This window comes from Salvelinus fontinalis, chromosome 7 (assembly GCF_029448725.1).
Source record: "Salvelinus fontinalis isolate EN_2023a chromosome 7, ASM2944872v1, whole genome shotgun sequence".
Classification (NCBI taxonomy): domain Eukaryota; kingdom Metazoa; phylum Chordata; class Actinopteri; order Salmoniformes; family Salmonidae; genus Salvelinus; species Salvelinus fontinalis.
In genome coordinates this window covers 41,036,286-41,057,718 of record NC_074671.1, presented here as the reverse complement: position 1 = coordinate 41,057,718, position 21,433 = coordinate 41,036,286, and the positions used below count along the sequence as shown (strand labels likewise).

The window sequence follows — 21,433 nt, the reverse complement described above, 5'->3', positions numbered from 1 at the left end:
GACAGAACCATGGCTACTCACATTACCTCCGATTGGGCTGACTGGCTCTGATGGGGTTTTGATTTTTGCTAAGGCTGATGAAAAGGCTTTTTATTTTTTCCTTAGCATTTTGTTTTCTCTGCTCTGCTCAAATGCCCCGGCTTGCCTCCCTGCCCATTACACTGAATTCTGCTCCCTTTACTTTACAGATTGAGAGCACCAAGCTAATAACAGGCTTTTGACGTTTAGGATGCAGGGGAAATGGTGCGCTCCTTTGTCGGTGGATTGGAACTGATTGTTAATTTGCTGAAATCAAAAAACAAAGCGGTACTGGCGAGCGTGTGCGCCGCCATAGCCAAAATAGCCAAAGATGAAGAGGATCTGGCAGTCATCATCGACCATGGGGTTGTCCCGATGCTGGCCAAGCTGACAAACACAGTAAGTACATCTCAATGTAGGAGGACATGAAATACCTATAATCCTTCTCAATTAGTCTTTACTGTGAATATTCAGCCCTGTTATAAATTGACTATCTATTATATTATCATAAATTAACTTAATAGTTCTGAGATCCCTGTAAACAAGCTCTATTGAGTAGTATTCATAGTATAGGCCCTAGTCAAAAGTAGTGCACTATATAGGGAATAGGGTACCATTTGAGATGCACCCTTAGATGTCTGATGTCTTGTTCTCTCTGTATTACAGACTGATGATAAGCTGTGTCGTTACCTGGCTGAGGCAGTCGCCCGCTGCTGCATGTGGGGCAGTAACAGGGTGTTTTTTGTGGAGCCCGTTGCCCCCTCGCTCGTTAACTGAAGTCCAAGGACTCCTCGGTCCACCAGACCGCAGCTCAGGCCCTGTTCCAGCTCTCCAAGAACCCCAGCAACTACATCACCATGCACGAGAACAGAGTGGAGAACAGAGTGGTCAAGGTATGTTCACTTCTTTACTCACAAGCACTAGTCCTTTCCACAGCTAGTAGTCAAGGTACTGATTGGTCATCAATTCAGCCGGCCGCAACCGGGAGACCCATGAGGCAACGCACGATTGGCAAAGCATCGTCCGGGTTAGGGGAGGGCTTGGCCGGTTTGGCTGTCCCTGTCACATCACGCTGTAGCGCCTCCTGTGGCGGGCCTGGTGCATGCACGATGACATGGTTGCCAGTTGTACGGTGTTTCCTCCGACACATTGGTGCGGCTGGCTTCCGGGTTAAGGGGGCAGTGTGTCAAGAAGCAGTGCGGCTTGGCAGGTTCGTGTTTCGGAGGAAGCATGGCTCTCGACCTTCGTCTCTCCCGAGTCGGTATGGGAGTTGCAGCGATGGGACAAGACTGCAACTGCCAATTGGATTTCACAAAATTGGTGAGAAAAAAAGGTACAAAGTAAAAAATATATATATTTTCATTAATATATTTGCTCAAGATCAATTCCTCCAAGCATTCTCCTCACACCTTCATATACTTTCTTTAAATGTTTATTTATAGAGTACCAGTCAAAAGTTTGGACACACCTACTCATTCAAGGGTTTTTCTTTATGTTTTACTATTTTCTACATTGTATAATAATAGTGAAGACATCAAAACTATGAAATAACACATATGGAATCATGTAGTAACCAAAAAAGGTGTTCAACAAATCAAAATATATGGCTACTTTGAAGAATCTCAAATATAACATATATCTTGATTTGTTTAACACTTTTTTAGTTATTACATGATTGCTTATGTGTAATTTCATAGTTATGTTGTCTTCGCTATTATTCTACAATGTAGAAAATAGTAAAAACAAAAAAAAACTTGAATGAGTAGGTGTGTCCAAACTTTTGACTGGTACAGTAATTCCTTTAGATTTTCAGTATAATGTAGTTGTACATAGTTCTTTTTTGCATTTTAGTTGGTGTTTTGAGACAAGATACTTCATCAGCATTGATGAAAAAGGCTCTGAGCCCCATCACTCTACTTTGTTTTAGTGATGTGTGAAAACATTGATAATAAACGTGGAAAAGCTGTAACTATTTTCAGAGCCTTTGACCAACGGAGCAGAAACAAAGCTAGTTTTATTCTTGTCCGAAACATGACTCCACTTTCTAACCGTCATGGGAATTCAACAAAGCAAACAACTCAGTGTGTGCAAAGTGCCACTTCCCTTGTAGACCCTAGATGCCATTACAGAGCAAGTCAAAAGGCTGTATCTTGGGTAACTGTTGCTAAGAGTTGTCCCCTGACATGAGAGCAGAATGCAGCAGTGACATGTTTGAGGCCCAAGGAACAGGGCCACAGTTGTCTAGAGCTAAAGGAGAACAACACTATGTTATGGGGGATACTTCAATGTTCTTTTGTTACAATCCATAGTTGACTGAGAATAGGGACAGTGCGTGTTTCATACAGAAAAATATATTCTTTATTATTTTCATTTTCCAAAGCTTTTTCCTAACTAGTCATGTTTATATTTATGTGACATTAATGTAAATATTTTATGCTTAGATTAAAACTGTGTTTAACGTCATGTCGTAGAGAACAGCGTAATGCAATGTTTGGGATAATGTTCCCGTTTTTTTCTAATTCAATCACATTACTTTCAGAACAAGATTTTCACATGAGAAATCTTTTGTGACCACATACTTTTTTTTCGACAACAACTGCGATGTAAATTAAGAAGTGGTTCTACCATTGCAGCCAAATATTTGTTCCCGTGTTCATTTAATGGTGTACTTTAGCTTGATCTGCTGTTGCAGTGTATGTGGCTCAATGCTAGCCATAATTGGTAGCTGGACTGAACATTGGGTGTTCCGAAAGAGTAATGTCCAATTTGCAAAAGTCGTTAAGCAGAATATTTTTTGAAGTTCAAGCCACAACAAAACCCGGACAGCTGTGTGAGTGTGTTTGTGTCTGTGTACGTACACATGTTTGTGTACGTGTGTGCGTGTCTGCTCACCCTGCATACCACTCTTATAATCAGTCTCTTTCTGTTTGCCCTTATTAATGTACCAGTGCAGAGTGAGTTGTTTCAACACAAATCCAAAATGTATTTTGGGATTTTAAAGAGCTTAATTAAGAAAGAAAGGCAGGCCACGTTACGTTACACCACTATTGCGTGTTTAAATTGCTGTTAATCTGAGCAGTTAAAGGAAACACACACAGGCGGCTGCATTGTTTCAGTCTGACTGGGTTCACACTAACAGTCTGTGGATGTATACCTGCCGGACCCCTGGAAACATTACAACACCAGAGCCTGTCAGTAGTCAATCAATCAATCAAATGCATTTATAAAGCCCTTTTTACATCAGCAGATTTCAGAAAGTGCTTATCCAGAAATGCAGCCTAAAACCCCAAAGAGCAAGCAATGCAGATGTAGAAGCAACGGTGGCTAGGAAAAACTCCCTAGAAAGGCAGGAAGAAACTTAGAGAGGAACCAAGCCCTGACGGGTGGCCAGTCCTCAGTATTGCTCCACTGGGCACACACTGGTTGAATCAACGTTGTTTAGACGTCATTTCAATGATTTGACGTTGACCCAGCGGAGAATAAATGTTGAATTGATGTCTGTGCCCAGTGGGGCAACACTAAGTGAGATATTGAGTCCTGGCCGCATTATGTAGGGCCGGCAGGTAGCCTAGTGGTTAGAGCGTTGGGCCAGTAACCAAAAGGTTGTTGGATTGAATCCCTGAGCTGACAAGGTAAAAATCTGTTGTTCTGCCTCTGAATAAGGCAGTTAACCCACTGTTCCCTGGTAGGCTGTCAATGTAAATAAGAATGTGTTCTTAACTGACTTGCCTAGTTAAATCAAGTCAATGTAAAAAAATGTATATCCTGCTTATGATCTATGGATTGGTGTGTTAGAACAATATTTCCTATCCTTGTTTGAGTGGGGTTTATCGAGGAGCGATGCTGGGCTCTCTTTCTGTAATGTTACATTCGGTCTAATTTACGGCGGAGTGTAAAATTCAAGACTGCTTCTTGTATTATTGCAACCATATTTCAAAGGGTATTTTCTCTGCCATTGAAAGGCTCTCAAAACATGTACAACCACAAGTAGTATAATGCTGTTGTAGGATTCTCTCTCTCTCTCTCTCTGTCTCTCTCTCTCTCTCTCTCTCTCTCTCTCTCTCTCTCTCTCTCTGCGCTCAGAGTACTGTAACTTTCCTCCCCAGCATTCTTAATGGTGTATAACACAATCCCCTAAGCTTAGCAGAGGAAATTAAGCATTGAAAAGAAAGTATTTTACACTGGAAAAGACATTAGTGATCCGTCTGAGTTTTTTTCGCTCCTTTTTTTTTCTGTCCCTCGGTCTTAAAATATCCAAATGTTATTTCATTGCATCTCGTCAAATTTCATAAACTGTTTTAAAACCTTAAAGCAACTTTTAATATTGCATGAAAAATATGAAAACATCTTTATATGAGCAGAGTTAATACCCCAAACTATTTTTTACAGTGTTTGCCTTGGTGATTTCATTAGGTGTACAAAATGCTTCGCTTAGAGGTTTTGTGTTTTGCCACTGTGTTATTGTGTGTTTTGCCACTGTGTTACTGTGTGTTTTGTCCTGCATTCCGTTCCCTGGTTCTATTGGGGAGCTCTGTGAACAAGTTCAGGAATGAGGAGCTTTCAGGGGCTGCTAGCTTTCCCAGAGGAAGTGTGTACCAGGGCTAAGCAGAAAAAGTGCCAAGATGAATTGCCCTTCCCGTTTGATTTGACATCTACACTTGGTATCTCACAGTTTTATAAGGATGGTGCTTGATTTTGTCCCTTGTACAAAATCAACACACCCTCCTCTTTGCTTTACATTGCTTCCAGAGGGCTGGGGATTGTTTGCTGAAATCATAAATCCTTGTGGACAGCTTCAGACAACTTTCTGTATTAAAGAGGCTCTTTCACAAGAAAGCTTTGTGAAGTAAATTGATGTAAATTACAAAATGCAGATGGTAATTATTGGTAATTTTCAACTGAAGTTATTCCAGAGAATGGCCGTTGCCAGCTCCTAGCTGGTATTTATTTTATGGCTTTAAATCTCTAAATGAGAAAAATGTTGTACTGTTGTTGCCACGCGTGCTCTACACTCCTCCTGTGCTTTGCTTTGCGCTGTCTGTGTTTTGTTTCCATTTTCTGTGTACTGTATGCTCAAAGTAAACGAGTGAACAAGAAAAGGGAGAGAGAGGGGATAGAATGAAGAGAGAGAGAGGGAAGGAGGTAGAGTGAAAGAGTGAGTGAAAGCAGCAGTCAGAAAAAAACACTGCAGCAAATATTTCTGAAGTTTCCTCTTAGTCATGCTTTATCTGTTACAGGATTTCAGGTTGTGGACTGGATGTGGTGAGCAGATGATACCCCTAGTACACGCCACTGGAGCTGCTCTGTGCAACTAGCTACTGTACTGTATGTTTGAAATATGTAGTGTGTTATGTGTTACGCTGCCTAGTGCTATGACTCAAGCCTCTCTCTAATGTCTGGTCTGGGATGAGGAGGGATGTCCAGTACAGCAGCTCTCTCAGGTTGGACATGTGTGTGTGGAACCAGCATAGATCTAGACTAAGTCTTACAGTACAGTAAACTTTCCTTGAGGCGACCCCCCCCCCCCCCCCCCCCCCCCCCCAAGTCAATGATTTGAACGCTGGGTTTTTCTCTACTGACAGAGAGATGGGGGGGAAACTGCTAAACGGTCCTGGCTCAGTTGAGGCCGTAGAGAATTTTGTTTACCTTGACTTCCCTCAGTAACTCCCCTTCCCCTCAGCCCAGAGCTCAGCTCAGCTAAATGCTGCCTGTTTGGGCTGTTCGCTCACAGTATGGAAGGAGCAGGGGCCTGAAACACGATGTTGCATCCCAAATGGCACCCTATATAGTGCACTACTTTTAACCAGGGCCCAGATCAAATGTAGTGCACTATATAGGGAATAGGGTTGCCCTTTGGGATACATTCATGGGCCAGGAGAACAGAAGTTCCAGGACCAGTCCTGTAATGCCTGGTTGGTTGACAGACCCAGGTGCTTTCATGGAGGATTTAGAGACCCCAACTCTTCAGGAAACTGCAGCCCAACACCGGAGCACTTAACACCTTGACACCTTCATGCGTGATGGGAGGGGAGGCAGGTAGCCTAGTGGTTAGAGCGTTGGCCTTGTAACTGAAAGGTTGCAAGATCAAATCCCTGTGCTGACAAGGTAAAAATCTGTTGTTCTACCCCTGGGAAAGGCAGTTAACTTTGCTCCTCATTGAAAATAAGAATTTGTTCTTAACTGACTTGCCTAGTTAAAAAAGTAAAAGGGTTTCTCAATGGCTTTGGCTCAGTTACAGTTTTTCTCAATGGCTTTTGCTCAATTCTCGATGGAGAATAATTTTTTTCAAAACAATAAGTTTAAATCTCTGAACAATTAGTTTTTTGTTCACGCCAGATTTGAATATCGCATTCATTTAAGCAAATTGCACGTGTTTTGGCACGTGTGCAAAAGAGTAAGTACAATTGTATACAATTTGCACAATAACTACATGCACATGGTTTGCTGATCAAAACTGATGAGTTGATTCTCAGTGAAATTGTCATACTCTTCACAACTTCTAAACATTCTTTCATCGTGTGAGCCATCACATGCAAAATTATCCATTCAATTATCAAAATCTGTCAGACATACATGTATATTCCATAAATATCTATGACATGGAATGTTTGTGATGTCTGCTAAATTGGAACTTACCTGCCAGGTGACATAGTAATAAAATAGGAATCACAATCTTACCAATGAAGTTTGGAAGCATATATATTAGGGGGCAGCATTTTCACTTTGGATGAATAGCGTGCCCAGAGTGAACTGCCTCCTACTCTGTCCCAGATGCTAATATATGCATCTTATTATTACTATTGGATAGAAAACACTCTGAAGTTTCTAAAACTGTTTGAATTATGTCTGTGAGTATAACAGAACTCATATGGCAGGCAAACCTCCAAACATGAAGTGGAAATTCTGAGCCTGGTCGATTTTCAACTCATCGCCTATTGAAATCCCAGTGGAATATGGATCTCTTTGCACTTCCTACGCCTTCCACTAGATGTCAACAGTCTGTATAAGATTGAATGAAGTGTCTACTGTGATGTGGGGCCGGATGGGAGCTGTTTCAGTCAGTGGTCTGGCAGATTGCCAGTTCCTGGTCACGCGCATTCCAAATGATATCGTCTTGCGTTCCATTACTTCTGTAGACACAAAGGAATTCTCCGGTTGGAACATTATTGGATATTTATGATAACAACATCCTGAAGATTGATTCTCTACTTAGTTTGACCAGTTTATTCGACCTGTAATATAACTTTTTGAAGTTTTCGTCCGAGTTCGCCTGGATCTGCGTGAGCGTTTGGACATGTGTACTAAACGTGCTAGCAAAAATAGCTACTTGGACATAACAAACAAAACAACAATTTATTGTGGAACTAGGATTCCTGGGAGTGCATTCTGATGAAGATCATCAAAGGTAAGGGAATATTTATGATGTAATTTTGTATTTCTGTTGACTCCAACATGGCGGAGAAATGTTTTTTATATCTGAGCGCCGTCTCAGATTATTGCATGGTGTGCTTTTTACGTAAAGTTTTTTTGAAATCTGACACAGCGGTTGCATTAAGAACAAGTGTATCTTTAATTCTATGTAAAACATCTATCTTTCATCAAAGTGTATGATGAGTATTTGTGTTATTAGATAGGCATTTCTGAACATGGCGCCAATGTAAACTAAGATTTTTGGATATAAATATGCACATTATCGAACAAAACATACATGTATTGTGTAACATGATGTCCTATGAGTGTCATCTGATGAAGATCATCAAAGGTTAGTGATTCATTTTATCTCTATTTCTGCTTTTTGTGACTCCTCTCTTTGGCTGGGAAAAATGGCTGTGCGTTTTTTGTACTTGGCGGTGATCTTACATAATCATATGTTGTGTTTTCGCTGTAATTTTTTTTTTTAATCGGACATGATGGGTAGATTAACAAGATGTTTATCTTTTATTTGCTGTATTGGACTTGTTAATGTGTGAAAGTTACATATTTCAAAAAAATATTTTTGAATTTCCCGCGCTGCCAACATCAGCGGAATGTTGTCAGGGGTTCTGCTAGCGGAACGCATGTCCTAGAAAGGATATGGAACTTGCACAATCACTACCATTTTTGAACACGGAGGGACATCACAACCCTGAAAAGCAGCTACATGTTTGTGGAAGAGAAAGAAGATGTGTAAGAATGCGTGGTGGTGGTGTTAGGGGAAGACATAATAGAGGAAGAGGTAGAAGGCAAAGAACAAGAGTCCCTGATGAAATCAAAGCCACAATTGTGGGACATGTCATAAACCATGGTCTTACAATGGAAGAGGCTGGTCGGTGAGCCTAATGTAAACAGGTCCACAGTGTCATCAATTGTGCAAACATTCCGTAGGGAAAACAGGTAAATATGTACTCGTTTTTTTACTTTCGTTACAGCATTTCATTGACAACAATACAGCAACTATTGTAAAGGTAAATGCAAGTCTGAAAATCACAATGTACCGTGAGATATGTATGAGGAATATACAGTAATACTGCACAATTTGAATACAACATACTATCGGTGACAGGATCTATTTGTGAATTTTAGATGTCATATATAGGACTGCACAACGACCTCATGCTGTTGGCAGAGGAGCAGTATTAAGCCATCAACAAGAACAAGACATTTGCAGCATGGTCATAGCCAACAATTCCATCAGGCTAAGAGATCCAAAGTGCAATCATAAATGACAACAATATCTTTGCAAATATCAATTCTGTCAGCATTTCCACTATCGACAGAGTTTTGAAAAAAAATCTAATGACTATTAAACAACTGTACAAGATGCCATTTGAGAGGAATAGTGACAGAGTGAAGGAGCCGCGGTACCAGTATGTCCAGGTAAACCATTGGTGTGCACATGGTATATTGTACAGGGAGTTTTACTGTGCTTCAATGATGCCTGTATATACTTCTTGAAGTTGTAAACACCCATAAGAACAGAAAACATTTATACTTTACTAAACTGTCTAATTCTAGAATAGGCTATGTGAAACTAACTTTATATTTTGTTTCTGTGTTGCTATATAGAGAATAATGGAGCTGGAAGGACATGAAATGACCCTCATTCTTGTTTTTGTGGACTCGGCTGGGTTCAATCTGGCCAAAGGCAGGAGACGTGACCACAATCTCATTGGACACCGAGCCACAATTGGCACACCAGGCCAACGTGGGGGCAATATTACAATGTGTGCTGCCACTTCTGAGAATGGTGTGAGCACACATGTTCCACACATTGGGCCTTATAACACCCAACTTCTCCTGTCCTTCCTAAATACACTTTACAGAGACCTAATACCAGAACACCAAAGAGGTTAAGTTAGACCAGATTTGCCATATTATGTAATTGTGTGGGATAATGTCAGCTTCCATTGAACCAACATTGTTAGGGAATGGTTTGCTGCACATGAAAGGATAACAATGGAGTTCCTTCCACCATTCTCCCCATTCCTGAATCCGATAGAAGAGTTTTGTTCAGCATGGAGGTGGAAAGTATATGACTATCGGGCACAAGATCAGATGTCACTGTTAGATGCCCTGAATGCTGCTTGTGAGGACATCACAGGCAAATCATTGCAGGGGATGCTTGCGCCACGCACGGAGATTTTTCCCCCGGTGCATCGCAAGGGAGAACATCATGATGATGATGTTGACGAAAGTCTCTGTACAGACCAACAAGAGCGACAGGATCTCCACCAAGAAGATGGGAACTTGTAGTGTTACGTACTGTGAGGAGGTACAATTTCATGTTTTTTTTTACAGAACTACTGCATGTTCTTTCATTGTTGTTGCATGTTTTTTTTTGTAACAAATTTTCTGTTCACTATATTTGACTTTACATGTCAGAAATATGTAAAAATATGCAAATATGAATTTTCTGTTTACATGTAACACATTGCAACAAAAAAATTGCTGTATACATACAAATGTGCATATCCTTTTTCTGTGTACTACAGTATTGTACAGTATTGACTTTTCCCAGTAAACTTTGACCTACTGTTGAAATCGGTATCTAAAAAATGCTACACAATAGCATTCAGCTAGACAAAACTGAAATGATTGTATACTACAGTAAGCAGTCAGTGTCAACAAAAAAGTAGAACAGAACTGAAATGTGTATATAACAAACATTTCCAGGGTTGACTGCCATGGTGAAAAAACATCTAAACATTTTAACAAGTACGGCTCACACGATGACAAAAAAAAAAATTGTTGGCATTGGCCAATTTAATGACGCAATATCTTGGTTTTGAAGCATGAATTCAATGTTTTGGGTGAGTTACTACATTTTGCAGACATGCAATAGAATTGGGATGTCCCATAAAACAGTTGTGACAATTGCACTTACAGTTTAGAGAATGTTAAGACTGTTTAAGAAAATGAGCCAAAGCGATTGAGAAAACATTATTAATAAACAGTATTTCTAAAAAAACAGCTGAAAATCCAGTGCTTTTATGGTAAAAGAGTTTTGTTCTATGGTCTTCTATGATGTATATAAAGTGTAATATTGGGATACAAAACTTAAAATTGAAAACATTTAAATATTTGACATGTTGAAGGTGTTTTCTTTTTTTTAAAGCCCATAACCGTGTATGTGAGGTGTAAACTTTTGTTTCAGAGTAGATTGTTTAAGACTACCAAGAAACACTCTGTGTGACCCTGATTTAGCCCACTGCAGTAAAAGGTTAAAAACCTCAGACCCTCTTGATTCATTTCTCAAACCAGTGTAGCGCGAGTGTTCATGTTACCGCAGTTTGGTAATATTCTAACAAGTGGTGTATTATAGTCTTCGAGATCCCAGCTGGGGAGGAGGAGGAAGAGAGAAAAAAATGCAAAGAGAGACATGCTTATCTTAGCCTAGCTGTGGGCTTGGGGAGACCTTATTTGGCCACGTCTGAATAACATGCTATGAAGTTGGCAAAACGTTGATTCTGGCACTTTGCAGGCATCCTCTCTTTTCACAAAAGAGACTTGTGTCTGAGCCTTGTGTGTATAAAGTTTGCATTTCAGAGGTGTTTTGGATGCTATTTAAAAAACAACAACATATAAACTAGTGTTACTGCCACAGAAATACTAACTGATACACTGATGCAATGAAAGTGACCAGTATTCAATGGACAACATCCTTTTTAAAAAAATGTCCAAATCATGGAATTTATGGGAATAGAAGGGAATGGTAGTATTATTTTCTCAGCTTTTTGGGGTTTTTGAATGTTCTCCCAGAGTGTGTCTGTTTGTGTGCTCACTGCTCGTACGCGGAGAGAAGATAGAAGCCTCATCTTTCATCTGTTTTCCTTTCGCTATTTATCTTTGAGCAGAACATTCTGGGTATGCCTTTTTCTCTGCTCACTGGCACTGCGCTAGGCCGCTAGCTAACCACACAAATGTGCGGAGCAGGATTTTAAGTTTACATGTTTCGCGGAAAGAGTCAGAGTTCAACCTCAACCTCACATTGACTTACATTATGAACACAATGATAACATGGGAACAGAACAGAGACAAGTACTGCTCTGTAAAGATCAGACCAGTACTGAACTCCCTATCAGGGCCAATGGCAGGCTGGTTCAAACAGTTGGAGATAAGAGTCAATGAGGCATGATGTGAGGGTCAACTAGATGGCAGAGATTCACATTAAGGCGCACTTACGCACGCACACACACACACACACACTATATTATAGTCAATATATAGACCTCTTAAAGGCCCAGTGCAGTCAAAAACATGATTTTTCTTATATATTTCCACACTATGTTGGATTTGTGAAATTGTGATCATGCCAATTTAGTGTAAGAGCTGCCTGATATTTCAGCCTAAATTGCTCTTTCTAAGAAACTCTGTGTATTTTTGACCATTTTAATTGAAAACAAATACAGTAGGACTGTACTTAATTGTTAAAAACAGAAGAACCCCGTCACTTCCTAGCTGGTTGAACATATGAGAGAGAGAGAGAGAGAGAGCAGGCTAAATAACTAAAGCACTCCTCCTTCATAAGGCACAGAGACCAGATAGCTACAGATAGCTACACTGCTTCATGAAATGAGTCTGAATCAATTTAGTGGGGGGATTTAGTTGTTTACGAAGGTCTTAAAGTAGGATCATTTTCTTTGTATGCAGGACACTGTCTAGAATATTGTTTGCAGTGTTACTTAAAGGATCACCAAGGATGTGTCGTTTCAACACCAAAAAGTAGGGACACAATTGGTTGACTGCTCATACACGCTTCCAAAGCCTGGTTCAACATATTTTTGCTATACAAGACTTCAAAAACAAAAGTTGCTATTTTACAGAGCTTTAAAGCTTACTTTTGAGTTAGGCCTCAAACTTTAGAGCCTGAAAAGTACCTAGAATATACTGGATGATTAATGCACTGTCAAGTATACATTTTGTTTGGGACTTGTGAGCTTTGGAGTGTTTATTTTCAAGATTTGAAGTAACCTGTTTTGTTTATTATTGATGCAAACCAGAAAGCCTCCAAAACTAAGTTGTGTGGCTTAAGAGAGCTCAATGGCACACCATTGTGATTTAATGAAGAAGCACACATTGAACACATTTAAAATGTCCATTGTGCCAGAGTATTTGTGCCTGCATTTACTTTGATTTTGATTTGGCAATGCAGCTGCCCACAAGCTTGATGTAGTCTCTTTTTAAACACGAAAAAAACAAAGATACCATACTTAAACCCATATAGTGTTTTTATTTGGCAGGCTCCACCATTTGGGCTCCCGAGAGGCGCAGCGTTCTAAGGCAATGAATCTCAGTGCAAGAGGCATCACTACAGTCCCTGGTTCAGATCCAGGCTGTGTCACATCCGCCCGTGATTGGGAGTCCCATAGGGTGGCGCACAATTGGCCCAGCGTCGTCCGGGTTTGGCCAGGGTAGGCCATCATTGTAAATAAGAATTTGTTCTTACCTGGCTTGCCTGGTTAAATAAAATAAAATAATCTCCATAGGTTTACATGTTGTGACAGTATAATAAGTAACTCTTTCGAACACAATAAAAACGTTTTAATGTATTTTATGTAAAACTCTAAATGTGGGGCCCCCAAAAAGAACATGTTCAGTAAACAGATCAAACAGCAGATCCATTATACAAGCAGCAGTAATAGTCGGATATAATCTGACCTTTGGAGTAGGTTTTTAATGCCTAGCTCTGCTGCTGCATGCTAGACAAATGCTTTCATCTGAACACACTTTGCAGAGAGAGGCAGGCAGGCAGGCAGACATGTGCTGCTCGCAGCTGTAACCCATGTCCCATGCTCATGGCCTGGTTCGGAGGAAACCTGTCTAGCCCCGGGGTACCGCTAGCGGCACACCCCCCCCCACCCCCACTGAAAAGGCAGAGCCGCGAAATTCAATTTTTTTTTTTTTTTTTAATATTTAACTTTCACACATTAAAGTCCAATACAGCTAATGAAAGACACAGATCTTGTGAATCCAGCCAACATGTCCGATTTTTAAAATGTTTTACAGGGAAGACACAATATGTAAAGATGTAAATCTATTAGCTAAACACATTAGCATAATCCACCATCTTTTCTTTGTCCACCAACACCAGTAGCTATCACCAATTCGGCTAAACTAAGATATTGATAGCCACCAACCAAGAAAAAACCTCCTCAGATGACAGTCTGATAACATATTTATGGTATAGGATAGGTTTTGTTAGAAAAATGTGCATATTTCAGGTAGATGTCATAGTTTACAATTGCACCCACTGTCACAAATGGACTAGAATAATTACAATGAGCAACGTGTTTACCTAACTACTAATCATCAAACATTTCGTAAAAATACACAGCATACACTAATCGAAAGACACAGATCCTGTGAATACAGACAATATTTCAGATTTTCTAAGTGTCTTACAGCGAAAACACAATAAATTGTTATATTAGCATAGCACATGTGCAAACATTACCCCAGCATTGATTCTAGCCAAAGAGAGCGATAACGTAAACATCGCCAAAATTTATTAATTTTTTCACTAACCTTCTCAGAATTCTTCAGATGACACTCCTGTAACATCACATTACAACATACATATACAGTTTGTTCGAAAATGTGCATATTTAGCCACCAAAATCATGGTTAGACAATGAGAAAAGTAGCCCAGCTGGTCAGAAAATGTCGTGCGCCATATTAGACAGTGATCTAGTCGTATACATAAATACTCATAAACGTGACTAAAAAATATAGGGTGGACAGCGATTGATAGACAATTTAATTCTTAATACAATCGCGGAATTACATTTTTTAAATTATCCTTACTTTTTAATACAGTTTGCGCCAAGCGAAGCTACGTCAAAAAAGATGGCGTCCTAAGCTAATAACATTTTTCGACAGAAACACGATTTATCATAATAAATTGTTCCTACTTTGAGCTGTTCTTCCATCAGATTCTTGGTCAAAGAATCCTTTCTTGGGTCTAATCGTCTTTTGGTCGAAAGCTGTCCTCTTGCCATGCAGAAATGCACATTGCGTTCGGCATGAACTGGAACAGTGCCCAGAGATTCACAGTGGCTCAGAAATAAATGTCCCAAAATCGCACTAAACGGATATAAATTGCTATAAAACGCTTTAAATTAACTACCTTATGATGTTTTTAACTCCTATAACGAGTAAAAATATGACCGGAGAAATATAACTGGCTACACTAATGCTTGGAAAAACAGTAGGTCGGTGTCCTCCGCGCGCCTGACGTACCTAGAAAAGAGTTCCTACCTACAGGATTTTTTCATTTATAGTGGCTGTGATTGGGCAATCGATACCATTCAAAGCGTCATCACGTAAAGGCATCCAGGGGAAGACGTAAGCAGTGTCCGTATACTCATAGGAATAACAGTGGCCTTAAAACTGACTCCAGAACAGGGGCCAAAATGTGTGAAATCTGACTCCATGTCAGGGAAATTGCTGTAGAATGAGTTCTGTTCCACTTAGAGACAAAATGTTTTCTATCCAATAATAATAATAATATGCATATTGTACGATCAAGAATTTTGTAGGAAGCCGTTTCAAAAATTACACGATTTCCATAAATAGTGACAACAGCACCCCCTAGCCTTAACAGGTTATTAAAGAGCGACAAAACAGTGAGAGAGAGAGAGACACGCGGAGGAGCCACAGCTACTGTATACTGTGCATTGCCGCATGAGTGAGTGTGTGCACTAGCAAGTAGCATCTGACTTTGCACAAACTACTTGATACTTACAACACTTTCCATTATCAAGAGATTTACTGTATGTAAGTGTCATATCACCTCTGATTAACCAACTGCTTCCTTACAAGAATGAATGAGATTAAACAGATTGTACTGACTTTAACCCTGTCATCTCCTCTCCCCCCCCCGCTGTACTGATGATGATGATGATGATGATGGTTAACATTGTCCTCTCCTCTCTCCTCTCCTCTCTCCTCCCTGCTCATATAGCTCCTGCTAGGTATGCTAGGCTCCACTGACAAGGTCCTTCAGGAGGCAGCCGCTGGCTGTGTGGCTAACATCCGCCGTCTTTGCCCTGGCCAATAAGAAGGCACGATACGGTTAACCAACCACAACCACAACGACCTCCCCAGCAGCTACTGTGTCCTCATCATCACCTCTTGGGTCTGATTGGCTGTTATGGGTCCAGATCTACTCCAGTAGCCTTCCATCCACATAGACTTTTCTCACCATCCCTCTATCCTTTCCACCCATCCCACAGAATATAGGTGTGATTCAAATCAAATCAAATATGATGAGTGATGCATGTGTATTTATGTCCCTTCTTCCTTCTGCCTCCATCTGTCATAGCAGGAAGTGTTTAGTCCATGCTACCCATGAATTTAGATCATTGTTTCATTTGGAGGTCATACAAACATATAGCATATACAAACATTTGTGCCCATGCCAGATGCCCCATCACTGTACCTGAGAGTGAAGCGGTTTAGAGCATGTATTGTTCAGTCACATTCCTTACGTAATAAACACGAGACACTGATATCTAAACAAGACCACATCTGGTTGTGTTACTCACTTCAACACATGCACCTTAAAAAACGGAAAATATGTCTGTGAATCACAGGGAACACAAACACAGACACAACCTTCGATGAGTCATTGAGAGATATTGGGAACATAATAATGCATTGTTGGGTCAGTATATATTAGGTTTGCTTATTTGCTCAACAGTCTGTCTGGCTGTATACAAAATCAAGAAGATATTCTCGTAAATGTTGAATGATACTCATAAATTCAATCAACATTGACGTAAACGGGCAGAATATGGCGATAACATCTCAGAATATAATAGAAGGTCCCTCCTGCACTACAAATATGAGTAAATATGAATCTTAACATGTAATTGGTATGAACAGTTTTCCTATTAATCACAATTACCTAATGTATTATCTGTTGCATTATGGGTAGACATGCCCATTATAAGTAATTGTGAAAATGTATATTTGAAATGTGCTCATTATTTTTGCCAGTAAAAAAAAACAAGCAAATAAGTTTTTGTGGGCACTGGGACCACCTTAGAACCAAAAAACTAGCATGGCATCTGCTCAACAATACCCATTAAACGACTCATACGTGACCAGAATCTTTCTAAGATCCAATAACTATTGCTGCCTATTTATACAAATAATGACATGAATAAAAAAAGGGAGAATGGATGTCTTTTTTATTGAATAGAAAACAAAACATAACAAACGTGAAGGGATTCAATGAGAAGAATGAATTGCTGCTTATGCTCGGACATCTTTACTAGTGTGGTAGGAAACTTGATGAGTGAGTATGTTCTCCTCCTCCTCTGTCTTGTGTCCAGTGTCCTTAGTCAAAACAGGCCATGTTAGTTTCCATTGTTTTACAATGGGCTGCATTCAGGCAGGCCATGGCTGCTCCACCTCTCCTCTGGTCTGGCTGCTCCAGTGTCCTGGTCCTAATTAGCCTCAGCCACCGAGCCACTGGAGGCATCCCAAATGGCACCCTATTTCCTATATAGTGCATAGGGCTCTGGTCAAAAGTAGTGCCCTACACAGGGAATAGGGTTCCATTTGGGCCACACCCACTGAGACTACTGACTCCTCCTGACTCCCATAAAACATTTCAAGGGACTTTCATCATTAATAATATCAGCCTGGCTGAGCTAATATTGAAAATTAGCAAAACATCAAAAATATGTGGTCGAGAAATCTTCATCACTCTTGTGATGTTTTAAGCAGTACCAGCTGTCACTAAGGGTTACTGTGGGAGCACGGAGACAGAGAGGAGAGAGTGAACTTTAACTTGATTACTCTGAACAGGGAGCTCCTTCCAAAAATCTGAACGAGGAGCTGGAGCTGGGCTGAGGAAGGCCATTGTGTCGAAACAATTCAAAACAAATAAATACCCCAGTGATTAATGGCACTTTCATTGCTCATGCAGATGCACTTTACGACCTTTCAAAAAACAGGCCGCATCTGAAAACAGATTTTTAGGAAACGTTTAAATGAGAAGCATTTGGTAACCTAAACAAGCAGATGCTTGAGCAAGCCCCTCATGTTGTGTGCTGTCTCTCTATTTCTCTGTATTTCTCTCTCTATCTCTGCCTCTTTCTCTCTCTGTTTCGCTCTCTCTCTCTCTCTCTGTTAAATGTTTCAATTTGGAGGTTGCTGACTGGAAGGATATGCATAACTAACATCATTAAACAAATGCCGCATGTTCCGCTGAAGGAGAGGAATTTATGAAATGTATAACTCCACTACATGTTTTAGCCATTGGAGAGGAGGGGCAGAGGCACCAGAGGCAGATGCACTGCTGCCTGGGAGTTCAAGGGGCATAGCATTATCCATAGTGCTTAAAAATAAAAATGTATATTCCTCTTGTTCACGATGTCTCCCCAATGTTTGCTGCTCAGTCAAGGTGACTAATTAACCAATTGAAATCATCCTCCTTGTTATCTTAAGTAAATACTGCGTTTCTTGTCTTGACCGTGTTGCACTTTGAAGAACATCAGGGAAAGGAAAGGGAAGTAATAACTAGTAAGATGGTTTCTCTGCGCTCTGGTCCTCTGGCCCATTGGTCATAAACCCACAGTTCAGTTGAGTATATTAGCGGAGCCACAATCCCTCTGAGAAAGGAAACTGCCACATTCTGTAGCCTGTTGGCTGGCACAGGTACATTATTCATGGAAATTAGAGGTTGTGTCTCCACGCCTTGGCAGAGGCAGCAATTACGTCTGGTCAGTCCCTTCCCTTTAGTCGCCATCACTGGAGATTCCGTCCTTCTTATGGCTTCATTGAAAGGGGACAGACATAGTGGAGGGATATCCCTGACTGTTGTTGACCGGTCTGTTGTCCCCAGGTTCAAGGAAATGTGAAGGCCTGGCTGCCACACCCGCTAGACTGACTAGTACCTCTGACCGATAGCATGACCCTGCTGTACAATAAACGCACATTCCAGACTTTGTACTACTGTAATTCTCTATAGGTCAGGTGATGGGCTTAACCAAGGTTCAAAGGTCATATTGACTGTTTAATATACAATACAAGACAATACATTTAGTAGGAACTGGTACTGAAATATTGGGATAAGAGCTGCTCAACTGTCTCAGAATGGAACTCTTTTTTTGAAGTTTCTGAAAACTTCACATCTCCCCTACTTTGAAAAATATAAAATATATTTAGATTTGTTTTACACTTTTTTGGTTACTACATAATTCCATATGTGTTATTTAATAGTTTTGGTGTCTTCACTATTATTCTATAATGTAGAAAATAGTACAAATAAAGAACAATCCTGGAATGAGTAGGTGTGTCCATACTTTTGACTGGTACTGTATATCAAGCAAGTATTTTTTTCCCCCACAAGTATTATCAGATTAACTACTTTGTGTAGATAATTATCAGACTGCTGGTAAATACTCAAATACATTCAGTTATAAAAAAAATCACAAAAGTAGTGCACTGGGCCATTACTGGTCCTGTATTAGCAGACAATATAGACCTCTTCAGGCCAGGCGAAAAAATATATATGCAAAAGAATTGCAGCACCCTGACCCACAAACTACTTCCTCCGGCTATGGGACTCAACACAGCCTCTGTTCTCAGTCTGTAAATTTGCTTTTATATCATTACAGCTCTCTCACACAAACAGCTAGGGCCAGCCAGGCCTGTTTGTTGGTTGCTCAGTAGTGTGGTAGCGTGTCATAACACTCTCCTACTGTTTGCCCAGCGGGCTGCAGGCAGTGTGTCAGTTTCCCTCCCCACGGATCATGTGCCCTCAGAATTCAATATTCCTTGAAAAGGTTAAATGCTTCTTGTAATCCACTTGCATTACTGGGTGGTTTCGAGACGTTTTTAATCCTGACGTTCTCATCCATAAAGTGTAAATAACTAGCTGGCCCGACAATAAATAAACAGATAAATTAGTGGGCAAATACCACAGAGTCTGGGTCATGTTTCAGGGCAAGTAGAGTAATGTCTCCATAAAGGTCTCAACAATATTAATAAATAATACCTACATTAGTAATGACAGCCCATGTACTTTATAGGGCTTCGAGGTTTGCTCAAACAGGAAACCTACCTGTGGTTCTACAGACCAAGGAGAGCAGGGCAGTGATGGTTAGGGCATTAGGAAACATTTTCATTAAGGGCAAGAGATTTATAGACAAATATTACTCAGCCGTTAACCTGTGATGTTTTATCAATAAAACTACCATTACCATTGTGTTCACGAAATTGAACTTTTGACCCAAAAGTAATAATTTACTAACATAAAGCTAATATATACTATGATAAACCCAGTCTTTACACCACAAGCTGGAATGATATAGCTGTGAAATATACCTTTTGGGAAACACTGATACACTGTAGGCTGCTACTGCACATACTGTACACGTACAGTACCTTGTAAAGCTGCTCAGACACATGCAGAGTCATACACACATGCACTAAGACAGAGATAAATTGGCGTGGACACACTCCCACACAGCTGTGAGCCATAAGCCATCCAGATTTTCTTCATGGTTCAGAATCAACCTGAGAGCTGAGCTCCTTGTGGCTCCCCAACAAAAATGATATAATCCCTGAGCTTTCATCAGGGTGTTTTCATCATGCTATCACAGCTCAGCTCTGGACAACAGAGGGAGAAACATGCAACACAGAGGAATGATACCCAATCAACACATCAACTGTGAGGTATAACAGAACTTCCTACTGAGTATCAGTAACGACGTATTTCTGCACTTCTAAAGACACATTTATACCTGAAATGAGAGACTCTCAGAAGATTATGCTTCAGAGGTAGCTCCTCAAAAGCAAAAGGATTGTACTCAAGGTTTCTCCTCAAAAGCTATGCGAGGGCCGTTCATTTGATTGCCCTGTCAATCAACCTACCTGTCTCTATTACCTGTTTCTATTCCACCAATAGAATAGACAGGCTTCCTGATACATAACCTGTCTCTCATGTTCTGCTCTCCCTCCCCAGAATTGGATGCTGTTTTTCTCCAGCTATGTTTCTGACATTAATGAATGTCCTTGCCCTCCGTGCCATGTGTCACGCTAAAGCACAGCACAGCTTTCTGCTGTCAGTTTCTCAACTGTCTTCTCAAAAAGAAAAACACACGCACAGAGTGAGAGGCATTGAACTTTATTTGGTCAACGACAAAGATAAGAACCAATAAAAGATGTGCAATGCATAAAACCTACATATTCAGGAGATTCAGAAGGCATTGATGGATTTTTAGGAGGCCATACAGTATATGTAAAGGTAAATAGAAGTAGAACAGGTTAGAAGTGCATAGTGTGCACAAACATTCACAGTATTCCTTAACACACTATAATTGCCAGAAATTGCAAGCCTCAAGGCCACTAAATGCATCTAGGGTGTGTCCCAAATTGTCTCCTATTCCCTATATAGTGAACTACTTTCAAAAGTAGCAGTGGTGGGAAAAATACACAATTGTCATACTTCAGTAAAAGTAAAGATACCTTAATAGAAAATGACTTAAGTAAAAGTGAAAGTCACCCAGTAAAATCCTACTTGAGTAAAAGTCTAAAAGTATTTTGTTTTAAATGTACTTAAGTATCAAAAGTAAATGTAATTGCTAAAATATACTTAAGTATCAAAAGTTAAAGTACCCAAAAAATCGAATTCCTTATATTAAGCAAACCAGATGGCACCATTTTCTTGTTTTTTTTAATTTATGGACAGCCAGGGCCACGGTCCAACACTGAGACATAATTTACAAACAAAGCATGTGTTTAGCGAGTCCTTCAGATCAGAGGCAGCACGGATGACCAGTGATGTTCTCTTGATAAGTGTGTGAATCAGATCCTTTTCTTGTCCTGCTGAGCATTCAAAATGTAAAGAGTACTTTTGGGTGTCAGGGAAAATGTATGGAGAAAAATATACATAATTTTCTTTAGGAATGTAGTGAAGTAA

The 21,433-nt window shown here is 40.2% G+C and overlaps 1 pseudogene; it reads left to right on the top strand.

The window, feature by feature from the left end:
- LOC129860064 (outer dynein arm-docking complex subunit 2-like) overlaps positions 1–16,020 on the top strand; it is a 73,952-nt pseudogene extending 57,932 nt beyond the window's left edge.
- Positions 16,021–21,433: the final 5,413 nt, after the last annotated feature.